The sequence below is a fragment of the Pogoniulus pusillus genome, chromosome 3 (assembly GCF_015220805.1).
Source record: "Pogoniulus pusillus isolate bPogPus1 chromosome 3, bPogPus1.pri, whole genome shotgun sequence".
Classification (NCBI taxonomy): domain Eukaryota; kingdom Metazoa; phylum Chordata; class Aves; order Piciformes; family Lybiidae; genus Pogoniulus; species Pogoniulus pusillus.
Genome location: NC_087266.1, coordinates 19,722,254 through 19,743,401, shown reverse-complemented (window position 1 = coordinate 19,743,401; position 21,148 = coordinate 19,722,254). Strand labels below are relative to the sequence as shown.

Here is a 21,148-nt window from a genome sequence, read left to right as displayed (position 1 = left end):
GTTGCTGTATGACTAGCAGAGCCATGTTAAAGGCGGTCATGGTGACCTCTAGGATTCTGTTGATTTCTGTAGTTAATATATAAGGGTGAACAGGATAGCTCATTTTTTTTCCCCCTGTAATACTGGAACAAGCCTTAGCTATGAGTAATAGGGTGGAATTTTGTTAACCTCATCTAAGTTCAGTCCACTGTCAGAAGCAACTAGAAGAAATGCAAAGACAGTATATGATCTTTGAAGAAGCTTGCTTGCTGTGTCAGAAGCTAGTGCAACAGGCTGGATGTCCAGAAGTAGCAGTGATTGGGTGCACCCTTTTTCTTCCTCACCTTTTCTGCTTTTATCAAGAGGTCATAGCCCTGTCTTAGATAAGGGACTTGGCACAGAGATGCTTGTTTTTATAGTTTAGAGATTGATGATAGAATGTATTCTTAATTCAAAGACCATTCATGTGGTACAGAACATGGTCTTTTTCTGTTGGAGCTACATTAATTTTGCTCATTCTTCCAGTGTTGCTATTGACTTTCAATACTGTCCAGGTATAATTCAAAAGTTTGCTTGTTAGAGATTAAATCGTTCAGATTCTGTTTTTTGTGGAAACAACCTTTTTCCCCATGCTATTGAATGGCAGCTGTTGACAAACAGAAACATTCCACAGGTCCTTGATATAAATTAGAGATGTAAAACTGAAGTGCTTTCACAGTCATTTCCTTGATTTCAGAACTTCCATTCAATTATGGCAGTGTGAGTTTTGAGTCTCCTAAGGCCACATTCTGAATCTATATAATAGAACTTACATCAGGCATTGTTATAAACAAACTGCATTTCTGTAGAGCTACACAGACATTAATTAGTGTCATTTTTATTCCAAAGAGTTTATGCTATATGAGATAAAACAGACTGCAGATCCTGTGGGAAATGCTTCAGTACAACTAAATACTTCCTAGTCTAGTGACTCAAAATGCTGTACTGAATTATTTAACTGGAGGAATTATGGATTTCTCTGATATTAAGCATGCCTTGAAAACAGTGTTTTTTAGAACTCTACTCTCTAAGTTTCCCTAGCTGTTTAGAATGAGAACACTCCCTGTGCATGTAAGCCAAGGTTAAATGAGCACAGCTGGATTCTGGATTGGAAATATGCATTTGGTAGGTTACATGACAAGAAATTCACACACAGAACAGGCTTGTTGGACTGAAAACTTGGAAAGTACTTTGAGCGCACTACAGCCCAGAAATACCTAAGCACCTGTTAAAATGTCTTTGTAATAAAGGCAGTGTAATGTACTATATATGTGAAGTTTTTAGTATCTTTAGCTATTTTGACTTCAGTGTTCACACAGTGATACTGCTTCTTACAGAGCACTGAGAATTGGCTCAGTTCTGACTGATGTGGAGATTTTTGCTATCTCCTTAAATGTAGTTGCACATTTTTGGTTGTTGATTTGTTGTTTTTTTCCTCACTCTCTATGATTATTACATTCTCACCTTTGGCTTTTCTCACTAGCTATGTCCTGTTCTCTGGAGACTTCATTGTCAGACCTGTGTGTTTGGTGTGCAGTATCACATTTAGCTACAGTCCAGATAGGATTTCCAGAACTGCAGTCTTGTGGCTAGAAAGGTTGTTTTCTAATGTGGGTCTAGGCCATATGAAGATTGGCTGTCCTAGAGGGTTGTGAATAAATGGAGCTTCTTGAGATGGTGTGACTGGTACCTGGCCCTGGTAATGGGGTGGTGTAGGGTGACAGATTTGATTACTGCTTCTAGATTCTTCCTTTCTTCCTGTTGCCTGAGCTGTTTTTAATGAAATGCTGAACCGTTTCAGAGCATGATGTGCAGTAAATCAGCCACCCCCAGCTACTCTGTCTCTGCTTGTGAATCAAAGCCTTTAAATGCCTACTGCGTGGACATCTTCTATAGTCCTGTAGGAATGATTGTATAAAATGCAGTGTAATTAATTAAATAAATGCAAAATCATTGTGTCCTTCATAGGTCACTGTATGTTACATGTGAAAACTTTTGTGCTTTTTGAAAATGTATTAGGAAGTTGCCAGTGTCCTTTTAAATGCCCCACATTCTTTCACAAAGATGTCTTTTCAGCTACTGTGTAGCTTACGGTTCTGTAGTGAAAACTGGCCGCTGAAACTTACTGGGAGCTTTGCTGTTGACCTGAAAGAAGCCAGGATTACCTATTATTTTAAGAGATACAAACCAAAATTACACACAGAATTAGTCATAGTTCTTCTCCAATAAATGGAGTAACTTGCCTGTTGTTTGCTTAAGTCGTCTTTTCAGCAGTAATCATTTAGTAAGTTTCAATCAAAAGTAATTAGTGCAACGTAAACTGTTTGGAAATTTGTAAAACATGACTGCAAAAGAGCTGACCTTTTTTGTTGCAAAAGCTCAAAGCCAAAAGCACTAATACACTGTGCTTTTGCAAATAGAACTCCTTGGGCTTGGAAGTGTAACTTGCAGTCACTGTAGAGGGACAAGAGCGTGGTGAGCCTGTCCCATGGACTGGTAAACTACTGGAATCACCTGGGGCAACTGGATGGCGTTTGGGGTGTGGTGATAAATGCAGCTGCTGTTGTGGATTGAATTTTTCTAATGAATAGATGCAATTGAGCGTATGATCAGTGGCATTCCAGCAACCTGAATGGGCTGTACTGTACTTACTGTACTTCCTTAGGGCAAAAACAGCCTCTGACATTGTAATTTAGAGTGGGCTGAAGCAGTTCTAGATGAACTGTAGAACATTACACTTTCACCACTTTTTTTTTTTTACCCTCAAGCAAACTTCCTTTCTTTGAGCAAAAGTTCCTTTTCTGGGTTAAAATTTCTGGACATAGTTGGGGCAGCTATTTTTAAGAAAAAAGTGATGGTTTAGGATTTTTTTTACAGGCCATGTACCTCTGTAATATGCATCATGTACTATACATTGAGTAACTTTGCGAAAATGTGGAGAAGTCCTTGTGCTTCGTTTTTTCCAGAGGCTTTTATAAATATCTCCCTAAAAAAAACATGTACACTGCACCTGTGCCAATATCAGAACATTCCAAAGGGAAAGATCTGTCCTTTGAACACTAATTATAGTGTCTTTCAAGGAAGTGGAATGGTGTTTGTAAGCACTGTAATGTCTAAGAATATCAAGCTGACTGTCTTGTCATCTGTGTTACACTGAGTTCATGGTATTCACTTTGTGGAAATGGGATGGGTTCTGTTATTTGATTTGGTTTTGTTTCTTATTCTTACTTTCTGCACTCCAGAATTCTTTTAATCTCTTCATCATAGATTCTATCCTTTCTATGCAACCCATTTGGCAAAGATTCTGTCCTAACCTGGGATTGTTGCTTGATTTTGGGAAAATTTGAGAACAAGGAATACAGTGTTTATTTCAATTTGAACAAACACTTGCACTTCTTTAAGTGAGGGAAATTCTGCTGTGTCAAGCAGAGCTTGGGCATAGGGACCTTTTTTAATTTTAAGTGTGGAACGAGTATTCTGTTTTTTATTTTCTATGTAGATTGATCACAAATAATCCATGTGCCATCTAGCAGTGTTTTACTAAGCTATATAACTTCACATCCTGTTCTTGGAGTGGTGAGAAGAAACAGACACAATGCAATGATTTTGTTTGGTAACAGATAATTCATGACTCTAGTTTTGCTGGTAGTAAAATATGTATTCTGAAATTTTTGTTAAGAGGACAAGTCTGAAAAATCAGCTTGCATTTAAGGTGAAGGGCAGCAAATTTTGCAGTAGCCCTGAGCAGATGGGGGAATTAGTTTCATAACAATGGCCTGTCTTGTAAAAAAAATTGGCTTTTGCTTGGGTAAACTTTATGTGTGCTAAGAGTTCTGCTTGCCCAGCTATTCACCAAAAGTTCCAGCATGAACATCTTAATCATCTTCTGGGTATTTTGGGTCCAGGTTGTTTTGTTAATGAGAAATGACTGAAGAATAAGCCCTTTGTGAGGTTGCCTAGGTTATTCTGTGGGACGTGTTAAAGGTGACAGAAAACACCACAAGCTATGATGCAGGTCAAGAGAATATAAGTATTCTTGGGTTACAAGGAGAAAAAAAGGGGCCTTCAAATGAGGCCACTCTGACTGCAAGGAGAAGGATTTTATTTTAGCAGCTGAAGTGGATTTATCAATTCAGGCCAATAGTCTCTTGTGTATTCAAGTTAACAACTTACCTGTTCACTCTGTCTTCTTTTTGCTAGTTGTCTTGAGAGCTTACTTCATAATCGTCTTCTATAATTTTGATGTTGTGGTTTTATTTGTTGGTTGGTTGGTTGGTTGAGTTTTGTTTGGTTGTTTTTTTTTCTTTCTTCCAAATCTCTCTTTGTTGTTTCAACTTTTCTCATTTTTGAGGAATTTCTATTATCAACCAGTGTTCTTGCATCAAAATGTGTAAGGAAATGTGTTTTCCCACCACTACACCTGAAGTTATCCCCTTAAGTCATTCTAGTTCTTGTTAGTCTCCTTTCTTCTTTGATAAACTATGGAATAAATTGCAGGTTGGTAGTAGGGTTATGTTTGAAATGATAGAACAGGAATCAGATGCCAGACTTCAATTCCAGAAGCTTGAGAGTCAATCTAAAAGTTTAAAAGGATGCATTGCTTGGAGAGTGTGCAGGATTAAGTTTGCACTGGGTACTTAAATTGTATTTATTAAAATTTAATTGCCAGGAGAAGGTTGAACTGTGATTTTTTTTTTTTTAATAAAAAAAAGGAAATTGTTTTATCACAGTAACTAAAAATTCAGCATCAGCATTAACTTTGAAGAGAAAAAGCTCTTGTGACCAGAAGTAAAGATTGCCATTATTGTAACAGGAAGTTGATATCACAATAGTAGTAGGGTGTAACTGTTCCTTTTGCTTTTTTCCCTCTCTTGTTATAGGCCTGAATTTCTGCAGTTCTTTTCAGCTTGTATCTGATAGGATTCAATGTGATTTTATGCTGAGACTGAAAAATAGCATCTCTGCATGGGAGGAAGTGAGGTGTTGAGTTTTGGTCTTTTTTTGTTTGTTTTTTTTTTTTGTTGGTTGGTTGGTTTGGGGTTTTTTTGGTGTTTTGTTGGTTGACTGTTTATTTTCTCAAAAATTTGGAATGACACTACATTTTCAGTAGAAGGACTGGATGCAGGGCTTTTGCATGCTGCAGTCCTTAGAGGTAGTCTAAGATGTGTATTTGGAACTCATGTAATTCAAGCTGGAATGCTTTTCTGATAGTTGCTAAATTAAATAAATATACAGGTATGTGCCACATATAGAGTAGGTTTTGTTGTGTTTTGGTTTGGGTTTGGGGTTAGAGTTTTGGTATTTTTTTTTAAACTTTTTTTCCCCCCTAAAGCATGTCCAAATGCACCAAGTAATGACAGTCCTTTTTAAAAATTAGTTTTCAGTGCTGTACCCTTAGGAAAAATTATTTTACAGCCTTTTTGAAATGAATTTGTCAGGAGAACTGAAACTAAGATAACAAAAAGAAAAAAAAAAGAAAATTTAGTCTTTACTCTGTGTATTGTCACCATGTACATGGGCTCACTTCTAGAATCTACTCAGGCATTCAGGTGCGTAGTCTGAGAAATCAAAGGGAACTACACTACTTTTTCTTCTATTTTATTTAAAATATATCATTGTCAGGTATTGCCATATCGACAAAAGGGCAGAATGAGGTTATCATGGCTACATTTTCTGAAAGCATGGTAGTATATACAACTGTGTGGCTGTTTTCTGGAAATACTCAATGTGCTGGGTGAATTCTTTCCAGACCACTGTTGGAAGGAGAAACCGTGACTAGCATGGTCATGCCCAGGAGGGTAGGGACTGAGGATTACACGCTGTTGCCCTGAAGGTTATGTGCTACAAAACACAGCAGAATTGCTTTTCGATTGTGAGGTTGATCCTGTGGTACAGCAGACCACAGCTCGTTGGTGCTCCCCTGGGTGCAGTGTTAAAATCTTGCTCAGCTGCTACTTGTGGTGTTGGCGACTCCTATAGACTGATCTTGTCCCCATGTGTGTAGTCGTGTGTATTTCCTCAGTGTAGCATTAATAAGGCTATTCCAGTACATGCATTATTTGTTCCTTGGATAGTGACTGTCTTTGACTTGCAAATGCATGTACCTGCAAAGGGGTATCTAAAACAGGCAAGGAGAGAAGTGAAAGAAACCTAGCTGCTTTCTTGGTGACTGTGACTGCTGTTTTTTTCAGTAATTACCTCTCTTAATGAACAGCTGGGCAAGCCCAGATTTTCATGTATTTGACTTTGGAAAGAATTCTGGATGGATTGAAACCTGCCTCGTTATGGATATAGCTACTCTAGAGATGTTTTACTGCTGGAACAAATGCAGTTCACACTAGCAAAATTTAAGAGGGACAGTCTGTTTGCTTAAAGTTACAGAGGTTAATTGGGCCTTATGTTTATATAAGCCACGTGTACATCCTATGAAACACATTCCACTTTTTTAATTCTTTCTGTCTATCTTCATGACCTAATTGTAAGCATAGCTTAGAGCAGACATTTTTATATTGCTTGGAGCTGAGGCTCAGAGTGGAGAATGCCTGTCCTTATTTCTAGGTATTCATGATTCCCAAGGTTTTTTTTTAAAGATCAAAATTGAATTTTAAAATGCCTCTGATTACCAAAGTATAGGCTGAAGTTGCTGCATTGTGGTGTTTGGAGTCATCCTATTGTAGCAACAGCAGGTTTATTATCCAGTCTTGAGAGGAATCCCAGTTTCCCATTTTGAGAAGGTGCTTGACTAGATGCCTAGTGAAGGTAAACTGGTCAGATTTGCTGTCTACCTGCTCTGCACATCTGCTGCTGGTCACCCAGCATACAGCTGCAGCATGCAGGTGTTTAGACATCACCAGGAAAGCAGGGCTCCATCAAGCGTAATGGTTACTTGGGAAGACAAACACCATCGCTCCTAACATGCCTCTGCTTCTTCCTTCTTTCTTTGTTTATATATGCTGAGCATGATGTCATATGGTGTGGAATATCCCTCTGGTCAGCTGGGGTCAGCTGTGCTTCCTCCTAACATTTTGGCACCCACAGCCAACTCACTGGTGAGATGGTGTGAGGAGTAGAAAAGGCCTTGACTCTGTTTAAGTCCTGCCCAGCAGTAACTAAAACATCCCTGTGTTATCAACACTGTTTTCATCACAATTGCAAAACATAGCCCAATACTAGCTACTGTGAAGAAAAATTAACTCTAGCCCAGCCAAAATCAGCACATCTTGGCATCTGGACTGAGAAAGTTCTTATACACAAATTGACACATAGAAATCAAGTTTCACCCAAGAGGTGCATGTGTGCATATATACATATTATAATAAACTGTGGTGTCTGCATGGCATCACCAGTTTCTGAAGACCTTAATCCATAGAATCCACTGAAGCTTTCTTTTTTGGTCTAACTAAACAAGATTCTGGCGTTTGAGGCTGTGTTCTGCTTCCCTGCAGTGTAAGAGATGGATTTTTCTTTCTTATGAGAAACTTGTGCTCTTCATTGTAACTGAATCCAAGCGATTAAAAATGTTTTCCCAGGGAGGTGAAGGTTGAAGAGAACAGGAGAGAATATGAATGTTTTAAAAAAATATTAATAATTTCTAGGTCAGTTAATTTTCAAAAGGCTGAAGCCAGGGAATGCTGCGTACTCATAGCTTTGTGAATCACTTAACACCTATGGCAGGGACAGCCTTTGAAAATAACTGTGCTGCTTTGTCTTTAATAATTATTTGCATGTGTGTGCTTATATGAAACTTGCTGCAATACATGTTGTAGAGAAATCTAAACATAATGTAAACATAAAAGTAGATTTAAATGTAGGTTGCTTGAATGAGAAATCATTTTACGACTGTTTATTCTTTGTTACTCTGCTGCATCACTTGTAAATTACTCATTTGGCACAAGCATGCAGAGATGCAGTGTGTTACTCCTTACATATATTTAATGTGGGAAAGAAGACTGCTGATACTAGGTAGTAACATAGTTAAATTGTCCTTCAAAGAGGTTGACTTCATTAGAACAGCTAGCAGTGTAAAATTAATCCTGTGTAAGTCTTTGTTAGGTTTGAATTATATCCACCATTTATGAATCTCTTGGAATGGGGTTATTTTAAAGCTCTGCAGCTTCAATTCTCTCCCTGTTTATTTTGTTCTTCCACTGTATCAGCTCTTCAAGGCTATTTAAGCCTTCCTTCCTTTACCTGGTGTCTGATTGCATTGTTTTTTCCTGCTCCACTGATTTGAACTAATACTCAACACCTCATACATGGTTTTTTCCACGCGCCTCTGAATATCCTAAATGAATTTTTGTTTTCATAGTTGCAAACTATTAAGAAAGAGCTCTTCCATAGACTTCAGCCTTTTTTTCCCTTCAGATTTGATGTGGCATTCTAAAGAAATAGAAATGCAACTGTAATGTGACTTTGACAGCATGTCCCATGTACTTCAATTTCTACATCTTCTGTTTAGCGTCAGAACTTCCTAGGCTGTGCTTAAACTATCTGCCTGTTCATTGCTGCTTTTCTTCCAGTTTTGCCACACTCACTCTGTTCATTCCACCTTTGTGTCAGATGTCTGCCTGGTGAGGTGCATAAAATATAATTTAATCAACGTAACTGGAGCCTTGGAAATATTAATATGTGCAGGATACTGTGGTTTGCAAACCAAAGCAAAATCTCTGGCTGCCCCAACTGAAAATTAAAAAAGTTGTGACCATTTAACAGAGATCTTTGAATCAAGACAAATCCACTCCATATTCGGCTGGTTTTGCCCTGGCTCCAAGTCAGCACTGAATAATTTTCTTCATGTGTATGCCACCTTTCAGGAGCCATTTTTTTTCTAATTGTCCAGCACAGTTTCATGATTGTTCTTTTAGATGATCCCTTGATTGCCTGTGTAATATGTGCCACTCAGACATGGTAGCAACCAGCTGCCTGTGGAATTCATCTTTTCTTCCGAGTGCTTCAGCAGTTACTATGCTGGAAACTTGCTTCCGTTTCCTTCCTGTGGTTATTTCTTGCTCCTTGGCCATCCCTCCTATTCTTATAATCTTTTTATTGTGCTCTCTTTTGTGAGCATTACATTCATTGGCTGCTTTCTTCAAGGTCTTCTATGAAAAACCTGTGAAGCACATGTGGTGTTGCAGTCATGCAAATGGCGGAGCAAAAACATTGGTGCAGTGACCAGAGGTGCAAATCAAAGACTTAGAGCCTAGAAGGAGCTTATGAACAGTCAAATGTCATCAGTCACTGTCAGGGCACGAGGCAAGCTTGCTCCCCATACTACAAAAGCAGAACCACACTGGGAAGTGCCAGCAAATTCAAAAGCAAGCCACAAGAATTCTCATTTGCATTGGTGCGCCTCCTCCCACCTCCTATCCTTTCTGTTTACTGAGAAGTGAACCTTAAGGGTTTTTAGCCACATTAAAGTAACATAGAAAAAGTATTTTTCAGTACTACTTTGGTGCTGTAAAACCTTCTGTAACAAATCAGTTCCACTTTTCCAAGTGCTTTGTAAGCACTAGAAACTGCTAGAGGTTGAGAACATGCTGTTGCAGGCTCTGCTCTACACTTACGCAGAAATGAGTGGTCAGATTTACTGCCAGGAAGAAGCTGTTGCATCTTGAGCCTGGAACACCTCTGCTCAGGAGCCAAGGGAGAGTCTAAGCTTCAGCACAATCTGTGGCAGCGCTTTGGTGCTAGAGGCAGAGGTGCCTTCTTCCAAATTCCTGGGAAGGTCAGAACGTCCTGCTGTGTGTTCAGCATCTCCAGGAACTCTATTTTGAGCAAATAGCAGCACTATGTGTTCAACAGAATTCATTGGTTTTTTGCAAAGTTACTTTCTTCCTCTTGCCTCAAGCTCAACACTGTCTACTGGAGTATGAATTTAGTCATTGCCCTGCCCTGCATGGGCCAAACAGCAGCCACAGCCTTAGCACAGCATGTAGGGGAGGCCAGTTTACTTTCAGCTATGCATAAAACTTCCTTTTCTCCACCTCTTCCATTATCTTGAAATAGGACTATTACTCAGCACTAGACAAAACCCCATGACCAATGAGCAGGGCACCGTTAACCCTTGCATATAAACTTCTGAGCTGATGAATTTAGAGAGAACTCTGTTGCTAGACCACAAATTTTGTTTGTTTTGACACTTTCATATGGTATCTCACCCTTTCCCCATCAGGGAAGAAGCTCAAATTAACTATTTTTGTTTGGTTGATTTGGTTTTCTCCACTTTCGTTCAGATCATGGCAACTGCTGAGGTTTAAACTCTGACAGGAAAGTGATAACTTGACAATGGTGAGGGCAAATGGGAAGCATAACAAGGATGAAGCCCTGGCTAATATGCAGGAACTGAATGTCTGAGCAGAGAGGATGATGGTTGGCATTTACTTGGAGGGCAGTCGGGTCACAGAACTGGTAGTGCTGAGTTCAGCCATTAGTGGCAAAAATGTTGTTTTTTTTTAACTGAAAGAACATTAGCACTAATGAAGTATCTGCCTTGAAAATTGGATGTACTTTTAAAGGATGAAAATCCTAATCATGCACACTGAAGTGCTGTTTTGGTCTTTCAGCTCCCAAGCTGCCTGCACAACTGAAACCAGTGCATGTTTAGCGAGGGCTTGTGCTCAAGCATTAAGAAAGTCCTTTTCTTCAGCTCTGCAGTGTGGAAAAAACAGCAGCCTAAGCCAGAACTCTTCTTGTGCACCAGGGAGAGCAGCTTGGGGTTTCCAGCAGTGCCCCCCAACAGCGAATGCCTGCCATTTGCTCTAGCTGGCAGTCACTGCAGAGGAAGAGAGGCGTCTTCATCACCTTCCTAGGCTATTGATTTTAAAAGCTCCAGTTTGCCTTGCTTGCCTCCTCCCCACTTCCCTCTTTTCAGTGTTTTTTGTGTACTAGCTGTCTAAAGCTGTGCTTAACCCGTCATCCTGCCCACATGCTCTGCTCACAAGACTTAACTGCTGTTTGTATTTGTAGGTAACACCCTTCTCTATTCTTAAGTACCTTGCTTCTGTGCTTGTTACAATGGCTGTTCATGATTTGAGGAAAATAAAGGATTTGCTTTTCATGTAAAAATAACTTTATTATTTCCATATGTGAGTAGCAATCAGGGCAGGCATGTTTCCAGGTCAGCCTGGAGATGGGGTTGGATAGTGAAACCCTCTGTTCCAAAAATGGGCTGGAACCAGCGATAGTTCTTGATGTGCTGAGCAAGCTAACTGGCTTGGAGAGAAGCGGGATCCCTTTTTTGGGTGCACATACCACATGTTGGTATTCTTCTGCTATAGAGGGGAGCCAGACATTGACTGAATGAGCACTTTACACTGTTAAGTAGTTATGTTAGTTTTAGAGTTTTCTGATAATCATGTTCTTTTGGTAGTTGTAGCATAGATTTCATATAAAATGCTATGTAAGTTTCTTAGGGTATAGTCTAGAACTACAAGTGCGTAAAGTGAGTAGAAGGGATGTTAGCAGGAGCAGTCTGTATTACTAGGCAAGACTGTGCTCAGTTTGGTACTGAGTAAATAGTAAATGTGCAAATCTTGGATAGTATTGCTCTTTGCTTTAGATAGTCCAGCTGTTCTTTGGATTTTGTTCTCTATAGTAGCTGTCTTGTGAATCTTCTGGCCCATTGCCATGTCTTCCTAGATTTATATGAATGTCACGTGGATCCTTTTCATCTTCATATTTTGCTAGTTTGTTTTTACTTCTTCAGGTGTATTTTAGAGGTCTCTTTAAGGTTTTTAAAAATTAGTCAGATTGCATTTTTCCTTTATCGTTAGAAAAGTCACTACAGAAGTAAGAAACAAGCACAGAAGGAGAATGACTGACAACATTTAAAATGTTCCTTTAGACTAAAGTGATTTAACATGAATTAAAAACTTAGCTCTGTTTCAGAGTTGCAAAAGCTCTTATTCACCAGAGAACTGTTAAAGCTAGTCATTTTTGGCATACTATCGTTCAGGGAAGTGTGACAAAGTGCAGTGGAATGCACTAAGCTGCAATCCAGCTTGTAGTGGTATATGACTTCAGTGTATGGAGCGTTGCAGGAAGTGCTGGGGGGGTGGGGAGGCCTTTTCATTTCATCAGCTACTGAGTAGCAGTATTCTTCCTCAGACTCCACCTGCAACAACAGAGTCCCTTGGATGCTTGGGGCAGAAGGCAAAACATGAAGAGCTCGTGTGGTCTGAGATTCTGGTAGAACTTGACTCTGTTCTTGGCACTGCTGCACAGAATGTGATGAAATGAGAAAGTTGGGAAGAACAGTGTTTTGGGATTGCTCAGCAACTGTGCATACCTAGCCTGAGACTAATCCTCAGCACCACCATGCTGGAATATGTAGATTCTTCGACTAAAATTCTGTCTTCATGGAAATCAGCAGTAAAATTCCTATTGGTTGCATGAAACCAGAGCTTTTTTGTCTATTTCAAGCAGTGAGAGTACTCCATTTCCTCCAGTATACACATATGCGAAGTCCATTTACTTAGACTTAGGTTTTGACACAGATTTTAGCCTTAAATGTAAATCTGTTCAAATCTATTTAATATCAGTAGCTCAGTTTTCAGATTGCATGGATAGTTAACTATATGTGATAATTAATAACTAGTTAAGAAATTCCTGTAATTTGAAGCATATTTGGTACTTTCCTCCTTTCTTCTCTAAATTCCGATTAGTTACTGTCCACAGAATTTTCCAAGCATTTTTAGTGATATCTTAAGAAAACATGACAGAATAAGATCTTTGGTGTTTCACCTGCATGTTAGAAGAAGAGGGACCTGGGGGTATGAGTTGACAGCCAACTGATCACAGGCCAGCAATGTGCCCAGATGTCTAAGATGGCAAATAGCATCTTGGCCTGTATCAGGAATAGAGAGGCTAACAGGACCAGGGAAGTCATTCTGCTCCTCCTGTACTCAGCACAGGTTAGGCCACACCTTGAGTACTTTGTCCAGTTCTGAGCCCTTCAATTTAAGAAAGATGTTGAGGTGCTTGAATGTGTCCAGAGAAGGGCAACAAGGCTGGTGAGGGGGCTGGAGCACAGCCCTGTGAGGAGAGGCTGAGGAAGCTGGCAATGTTCAGTCTGGAGTAGGCTCAGGGGTGACTTTATTGCTCTCTTACAACTACTTGAAGGGAGCTTGTAGCCAGGTGGAGGTTGGTCTCTTTTTCCAGAGAATCAGTTACAAAACAGAAGGACGCAGTCTCAAGCTGCACCAGGGCAGGTTTAGGCTGGATGTTAGGAAGAAGTTCTTCACAAAAAGAGTGATTTGCCATTGGAATGGGTTGCCTGGGGAGGTGGTGGATTCACCATCCCTGGAGGTGTTTAAAAGGAGACTGGATGAGGCACTTGGTGCCGTGGTTTAGTTAATTAGAGAATCATAGAATCGTAGAATCAACCAGGTTGGAAGAGACCTCCAAGATCATCCAGTCCAACCTATCACCCAGCCCTAGCCAGTCAACTAGACCAGGACACTAAGTGCCTCATCCAGTCTTTTCTTCAACACCTCCAGGGATGGTGACTCCACCACCTCCCTGGGCAGCCCATTCCAATGGCAAATCACTCTCTCTGTGAAGATCTTCCTCCTAACATCCAGCCTATACTTCCTGCAGCACAACTTGAGACTCTGTCCCCTTGTTCTGTTGCTGGTTGCCTGGGAGAAGAGGCCAACCCCTACCTGACTACAGTGTCCCTTCAGGTAGTTGTAGTGAGCAATGAGGTCTGCCCTGAGCCTCTTCTTCTGCAGGCTGCACACCCCCAGCTCCCTCAGCCTCTCCTCATAGGGTTTGTGTTCCAGGCTCTTCACCAGCTTTGTTGCCCTTCTCTGGATATGTTCCAGCACCTCAACATCTCTCTTGAATTGAGGGGCCCAGAACTGGACACAGCACTCAAGGTGTGGCCTGAGCAGTGTTGAGTACAGGGGAAGAATAACCTCCCTTGTCCTGCTGGCCACACTGTTCCTGATGCAGGCCAGGATGCCATTGGCTCTCTTGGCCACCTGGGCACACTGCTGGCTCATCTTCAGCCTACTATATACCAGTACCCCCAGGTCCCTTTCCTCTTGGCTGCTTTCCAGCCACTCAGTCCCCAGCCTGTAGCGCTGCTTGGGGTTGTTGTGGCCAAAGTGCAGAACCCTGCACCTGGCCTTGTTAAATGTCATCTCGTTGGTGTCTGCCCACACATCCAGCCTGTCCAGGTCCCTCTGCAGGGCTCTCCTGCCTTCCAACAGATCAGCACCTGCTCCTAGCTTGGTGTCATCTGCAAATTTACTGATGCTGGACTCAATCCCCTTGTCCAGATTGGTTAGACTCGATGATCTCAAAGGTCTTTTCTAACCTCATTAATTCTATGATTCTGTAAAATTCTGTGATTCTGGTGTGGTATGGGTCGTGTAATCAGTGAAAACTGCAAAGAAGGGTTTTGCTGTTCACCTGAAGTTTCATATTTGCATTGTTCCATTACAGCAATAATCAAATAGAAAGCCACAGTTACACTGGCATTGCTGTAAAGCTGTGCATTGCAACATCATTGCAGAAAATGAAGTCTCTGCCTAGAAATTGTTGCAATCTGAACTGGTGTTCCTGGGGAAGGAATGTAGGAAGGTTGCAGCACAGAGAAGATAAAATCGTAACGATACTTAGTATTTCTTTTGTTCACATATATATCTCTGCTGTTCTTACCGTCTGCATACTTAATGTTCTTCAAGAGGAGAGCTTGAGGTTGTACTGAAAATGTGGTTAAATATTTATAGCGTGAGTAAATCAGGGGTCAGCTTGTGGGATGTTCAGCTCATATGCCTCAGGTTAGAAAGAATGCAGAAGTTGCTTGGCAGCAATGCTTGGGAGCATGGTAATATCATTGGAAGCTCATTTGGCATTTAGGACATGGAATAAGACATAAATTGTCAGATTACAGGTTTCAGTACTCCTGCTCTAGATTCATAGTTCTACCCTTTTGCAGAGATGAGTTGAAGTGACTATTAAAATTATATACAAGGATCACTGTAGTCATTCAAATAATGGGTGGCACATGGAATGACTACATTACTGTTTTCTTTGCTTGGCAGTACTTTGGATAGTTCCAACATCTCAGATATTGAATGTTCTGGAACATAAATCCTAGAAACTTTAGTTGAGGAAAAAAAATGCTGAATTTCAGGTTTTCAGGCATAATTTATGTTTATATACCTATAAGCTTGCTTATCAAGCCTCTGAGGTTAATCTGTGAAGATGGTGGCAGGTACTGGAAAGCTTGATTAAAAATGATCAATGACAACAATTCTAAGAGCTGATGAGTGCCTTAGCAAAAGGGAATAGACAGTTGCAGTGCTTGTTACAGAAAGTGAATGTTGATGTTGGAAGCTGTCTTCTTGTATGCTACTGTTCAGGAATCATTGCCTCTGTAATTCTGTCCTGCAGCATTGTCCAATGCAGTGTGCACATAGATGGGAATCCAAGGGAGATGCATGCACAATAGAAGTGAGGAAAGAGCATTTCTGTGGAGCTATAGAAATTACTCCAAGACAACCTTTCAGAACTTACTGATGTACCATGTAGGGACCTTTTCCATGCATCATTACCATAGAGGTTTATCTTTGTTTTGGACTTAGTGTGCTCAGGGAGTATGAACAGTGCTCTTATGAACCCACAGTGCGGTGTGATGCAGTCACATCTCTCTTAACAGTACTTAGCAGCATGCATGCGAGTTGCATGGGAAGCAGCAGGAGTACTGTCTTCACCCAGTTCTCACAGGAGAAATTTAGGAACTTGGAACTTAGTTACCTAACCAGACATATATCCTTAGCTTTGTCAGCTTTGTCAGAAATGTACAGAGAATCTATTATTTTTTACATCATCCAGAAACAGAGATTCACCGGTGCACTACTGCACATTGTTGCCTTCTAGTTTTTGGGACTCTGTATTGTGAAGCCTCTTTTCCACACCATGTTGTAATATTGTGCTTGTTACTGCCAGTGTTACCCTGTCAAAGCACTGGACATCTGAAATACTTGAGAAGAATATTGCCTAGCATGATTTTGCTGCAGACCTGACTTTTAAGAATGCTTTCTCAAGGAAAAAACATGATTACTCATATTTTACCACTTTCTTCATATTTTGCACTTTTAAAAATCTCAGAAGAAATCTGTTGCTGTCTTTGAACACAATTCATGCAACTGAATATGTGCTGTAATAATTAATTGAACTTGAAAAACAATTTCCAGTTGTTCTATCAAGTGACGTGGATTCAGAACACTGGGGAACAAATCTTCTGAAAGTTTGAGTAGAGGCTTGAAAGAGGGATGAACATTGTGAGGAATGTTGATCCACTGCCAGGATTACTGGCAACAAGTAAGCAAATGTGTTAACACTGAGTGACATGGTCAAGGGACTGGTTTCTTTATCTGCTTGAGCCTTCTCAAGATTTCTTCTCTGACTTCAGCTATGGAGGAAGGATAAGTACATTCACATCCTCTGCTCTGCTTTCCTCCCTCTTTGTTTTAATCTAATCAAGTTCAGACTTCTTTAGAGTTTAACATATATTCTGAAGAAATATAGTTATTATGGAATAGGTCCAGTATGGTCCAGAGTCAGTGTAACAGGGTTTTTACTGTCTTGATACAGTGAGATTTTTTTTTTTGTTCCTCTTGTGGTTTAAATTACTTGTCTACATGTTGATTTATAGCATGTCATGTTTTCTCATGACTGCATCTTGTTAAGATGATGAAATATATTTCTGAAAAATGTGCTTTTGTTGCTTTGAAATATTAGGTGATAAGTGCACAAGAGATTAGCTTGTTAAACCTAATATGATGCCAGCAGACAAAATCCTTCAATTAAACACTTTCTTAAGGCAGCAGAGAAGAGGAAACAAAAAAAAGAAGACAGCAAAACCTTATGGTCTGAGATATTGCAGTTCCATTCACCTGGGAAGTTTATAGGTTGGTATGAGGTTGATATGAGAGCAGAAGAAGAGAATTCTGGACTGGGGCTCCAGGAGAGCAGCTTTTGGTGCTGCCAGAGGTCACATCTTCTTACTCATTTCACCCTGGTCCATTCCCACAAACTGTGCCAGCACAGTGTTTGCAGAGCTGAGCAGAGACTGATCAAGGAGTTAATCCAGGTTAAAAATAACGTTTTGGGGATGGTGGGAGGGACATAAGAACAATCTGGGGGTATTGCAGTGGGGCACAGAAAAGAGAAGTTGAGAGCAGTAGCAGCTGCTTTGGCTGTCAACCACCATCAGAGGAAACACTGAGAGAAAGCTCAGCCTGCATTCGCATGCTCTTCTCTTTCCAGCTGTGCTCCAGAGAAGGTCATCAGTTCAGGGAGGTCTCTTCTTATGCTTCCTCTCACCCAGGTCTTACTGCCCCAGCTGAGCTGCTGCTGGAGTTAACCCCACCTCACTTGGGTCAAAATCAGCTGAGTTAGCTTCAATAGCTAAATCACAGGTCTATGCTAACCCAGTTGGCTGCCAGTGAGTGAACTGCAGTGTGGTCAAGTAAGAGGGAAACAGGTGTTATCTCTGGCACAGGGAGCAGTGAGAGGCAGTCAGGGACATGGTGGGAGTAGTTTTCTGCTGAGACACTTGCAGCTGGATGATATGTGATTACTGAGTTATGAATACTGAAACTAGTGGTGTAGTAATTTTTCAGCTGATCTCATTGGTGGCTGATGGCAGGCTTGTGTAAAGATACTGACATCAAGGGGATGACATTAAAGAGGGTCTTGCAAGGGGATTTCTTTTCATACAACAACCTAAAATACCTATCACAGCCTTTGCACACAAATGGAGAAGAGCAAGAAAGATATTTCTTCGCTGTTGTGTGTCTTGACTGCTGAAGTGTGCCACTTGGCTGGTAGCCAACAGAAGGCAAACTGAGTAAAGATGCTGTTAGGGAAATACCAGATAGAAAAGGCCAATTTAAGAGAGATAGTATGAAAACCTAGAAGGAAATGTTACTATACTTTCAAAATACACTTTTGAAAATAATGACACAATAAAAGCAAAGTCAGATAGATGACTGTATTCTGCAGTTGTTCAATTCAATATTATCTAATATTTCTCCTCCTGCTCTTTTATGTTGAACTGGTCATGGGTGACTGTTTATAAGGTTTTTCCAGGATAGGATGTAGATCAAACTATGTGTTACCAATGGATTTTTGTCGTTGGTTTTGTTTGTTTGGCTTCAATTATTTCTCTTTGCCCTTCTGTGTTCATACTGAACACATAAAAAGAGAGGTCATCTGAAGCATTATCATAAACCAGAAGCAGTCTTTAATTTTCTTCCCACTTCAGGTCAGTTTTGGGGACTCCAGTGGGCATACCTCCCTCCCCCTAGTAGGTCCCAAGCTGAGGAAGATGCAGCTGCTCTCTCAGGGGAATTGTTTACCTCTCTGTGGAATCTTGTCCCGGTCAGCTATGTGCTAAGAATGTGAATAATTCTGCTGCGGCTGCTTTACATATAAAAAGCCTGACCTTAAGATATTTTATCCAGCTGGGGCTTTTTCTTTCTTTTTTTTTTCTTTTTATGCCTCTAGCACTAATAGAGTTGAGAGGTTTTTCTTGCAACTGCAGCACTCTGCAGTGAGTACCAATAGTATGAAGCGTTCAGTACAAAGGGGTACTTTTGTAGTCTTTAAAAATCATTAAGTGGCAGTCAGTGGTGTTTAGCAGTTCTTATTTTTTGACCCATAGTTATACATGTGTATTTGATAGAGTTAATGGAACTAAGTTTTGCATGGAGACCTCTGGAAAATGTCTAATGAGATCCCTAGTGTTGCAGAGTTTGAGTATATTGTGTTACAAGGTTGAACTTATTGATTTTAAAATGTTAAAAGTCAAATGCTTTATATATATATATGTATATATATATATATATATTTTGAATGAGAATTAAAAAATAATTATAGTAATATAGAAAATTTTAAAATGCCAACTGTTAAAAGAAATTAATATTTTATGTAAATGTTCCATATATTCCTGCTTTTTGAACAATAAATACGCCACACACTTTCATGTGTGTGTATGTGTCTGTACTGAAAAAACACTAGGAATCTCAAGATAAAACCCAGATGTTCCTTCAGTCATGTGTGAGACATGCTGGGTTGGACTGTGAGGCTGAGAGAGAAGTAGTCTTCGTTTGTCTCACAAAGGAGCTGTGTTTTTCAGTTTTGGGGTTTTTTTTTCTTTCTTTTTGACTGTGCATTACTGCTTGATGTCAGTTGGGGTCCCATTGTAGTATAAATACTCAAAGGAGAGAACAATTCAGTGGAAATGCATTCCAACCAGATATCATGGAGGTTTTATAGTTCTATTGAAGTACTCCCTAAAGTAAAATTAAGGGGAACAAAGCTCTCCTGAACTTCTGAAGATCATATTAGGAATATGCTTGATCCTTGTTTGGGAAATTATGTTAGTGTTTGACCTTGAAAATGAATGGGCAATTTAATTTTTCTTGTCTTTATTTCAATTTGTCTTGCCTTGAGGAAGAGGTTTTAAAACAACACTTGAAAGTTCCTGTGGTTTAAAACTGAGAGAAAAAAGTAAAACAAAACAAAAAAACACAAGCAGAGGAGTATCACACTTAAAATGCAAAATCTCAGGAAATATAAGAGAAGTTGCAATACTCTAAGTAGGCAGCACTCAGTAAAAAGTGTCAGAGGCACATGTAACAGAAACAGATGCAAAACTCCATTTGTAGAGTTGGATTGGAGAAATGCAATAAACGGTACTAAAGCACTGCAAATTTGCAGCACCCTGTGACTTTCTAGGGAATGTCTGACTTTGGCAGGGCAAAAAGCTCTTCTAGTCTTTGGCACAGTTCTTTTCTGTGCTTTGAGGCTTTATTCCTGGACAAACCAAAACAAAATGAAACAAAAATCACAACTCTTCTTATTGAATCTGAATACCAAATTTACGAGTCCCTTGTGTCCATTTTGGCTACAAAATCATTTGCAAGCACTGTGAATATTCATTAAAAACCTCTTTTACACATAACTTAAAATGTGTGCATCTTTACAAAAGGTGGAAGAGCAATGGGAAATCTTCATCTTAGTGTCCTTGGCCACTGGAAAAAGAATGCTTTGATACACAAATAGTGTTATTGTAAATGTAATGCCAGCCAAGTGCATTTTTGGCTAACTTGTGAGCAATAATATTAGCAAACACATCACTTGTTGCTAATGAAGAGGAATAAGCTCATCATGAAACCTTCACTGAGCTGCTATTCTATCCACCTTGATTTACTTGCCCTGATAGAGTAAGAAATTGCTGTCTCAAAAAAGATTAGAAAGAGTTGTGCTATCAGTCTGACAGTTAAGTATGTGAAAAGAGGGTCTGGGGGATAGACTCTCGCAGAAAATGTGCCCTGGTTACTAGTAAGTGTAAAACTAACACTTCAAAACACCCCACCTGAGAGAAAGTATCTAAAAGAACCTGATTCCAAGGGAATAATCAAAAGAGTTTAAATAGTTGCTGGATCTGTCATCTTAATGTATTTAATGATTTAAGATGCATTATGTCAGGATTAGGTTGGGGTTTAGTTTTGTTTTTTCAAAGATTGCACACCAGGAATGTAAAGACAGTCACTTGGACCCCCAGAGTGTGGAGTAGCAGATGCCACTTTTTTTCATGGCTAGATTTCATGTATGAGGATCCTGGTACACAATTGGAAGGGAAGCTATAATGGAGTGCCTCTCTTTAAAAAACAGTGCTGTTCTTTCTCTCATTATTCTGTCAACTCTGAAGGTGCCTTCTATGTTCTAAGTGTGTTGAGAGTTTGCAAGATTTCAGTAGAACCAATAAGTTCTTGAAGACCACTTATTAGGATTTTTTTTTCCCTCTAGGATCTTGTATTGATTGCATGCTGAGTACTGCAGCATTTATTATTATTCTTAAATTGGCCTCTAATACTTCATATTAATGTCAGCACTATTGGCCAGATTTGCATGCTTTATTCATTTGTGTCAGACAAGAGCAGAAGTAGAGTAAGGAGAAATTAGTATGCCTAAAGTCTGCCCATTCTCTTGGATAGGAACTTTCTGATTCTATTGGTGAAATGCACAGCACCTCTCTTGCTCCCCTAATGATTTCAGTACATCTTATGAAGAAGTAATAGGAAAATACTTCCTAATCTTGTCTTTTCAA

At 39.9% G+C, this 21,148-nt stretch overlaps 1 protein-coding gene across 1 annotated transcript in view; it reads left to right on the top strand.

Annotated features, from left to right (window-relative positions):
* Positions 1-21,148, top strand: part of LATS2 (large tumor suppressor kinase 2) — a 51,119-nt gene that overhangs the window by 5,094 nt on the left and 24,877 nt on the right. The window lies entirely within an intron of this gene.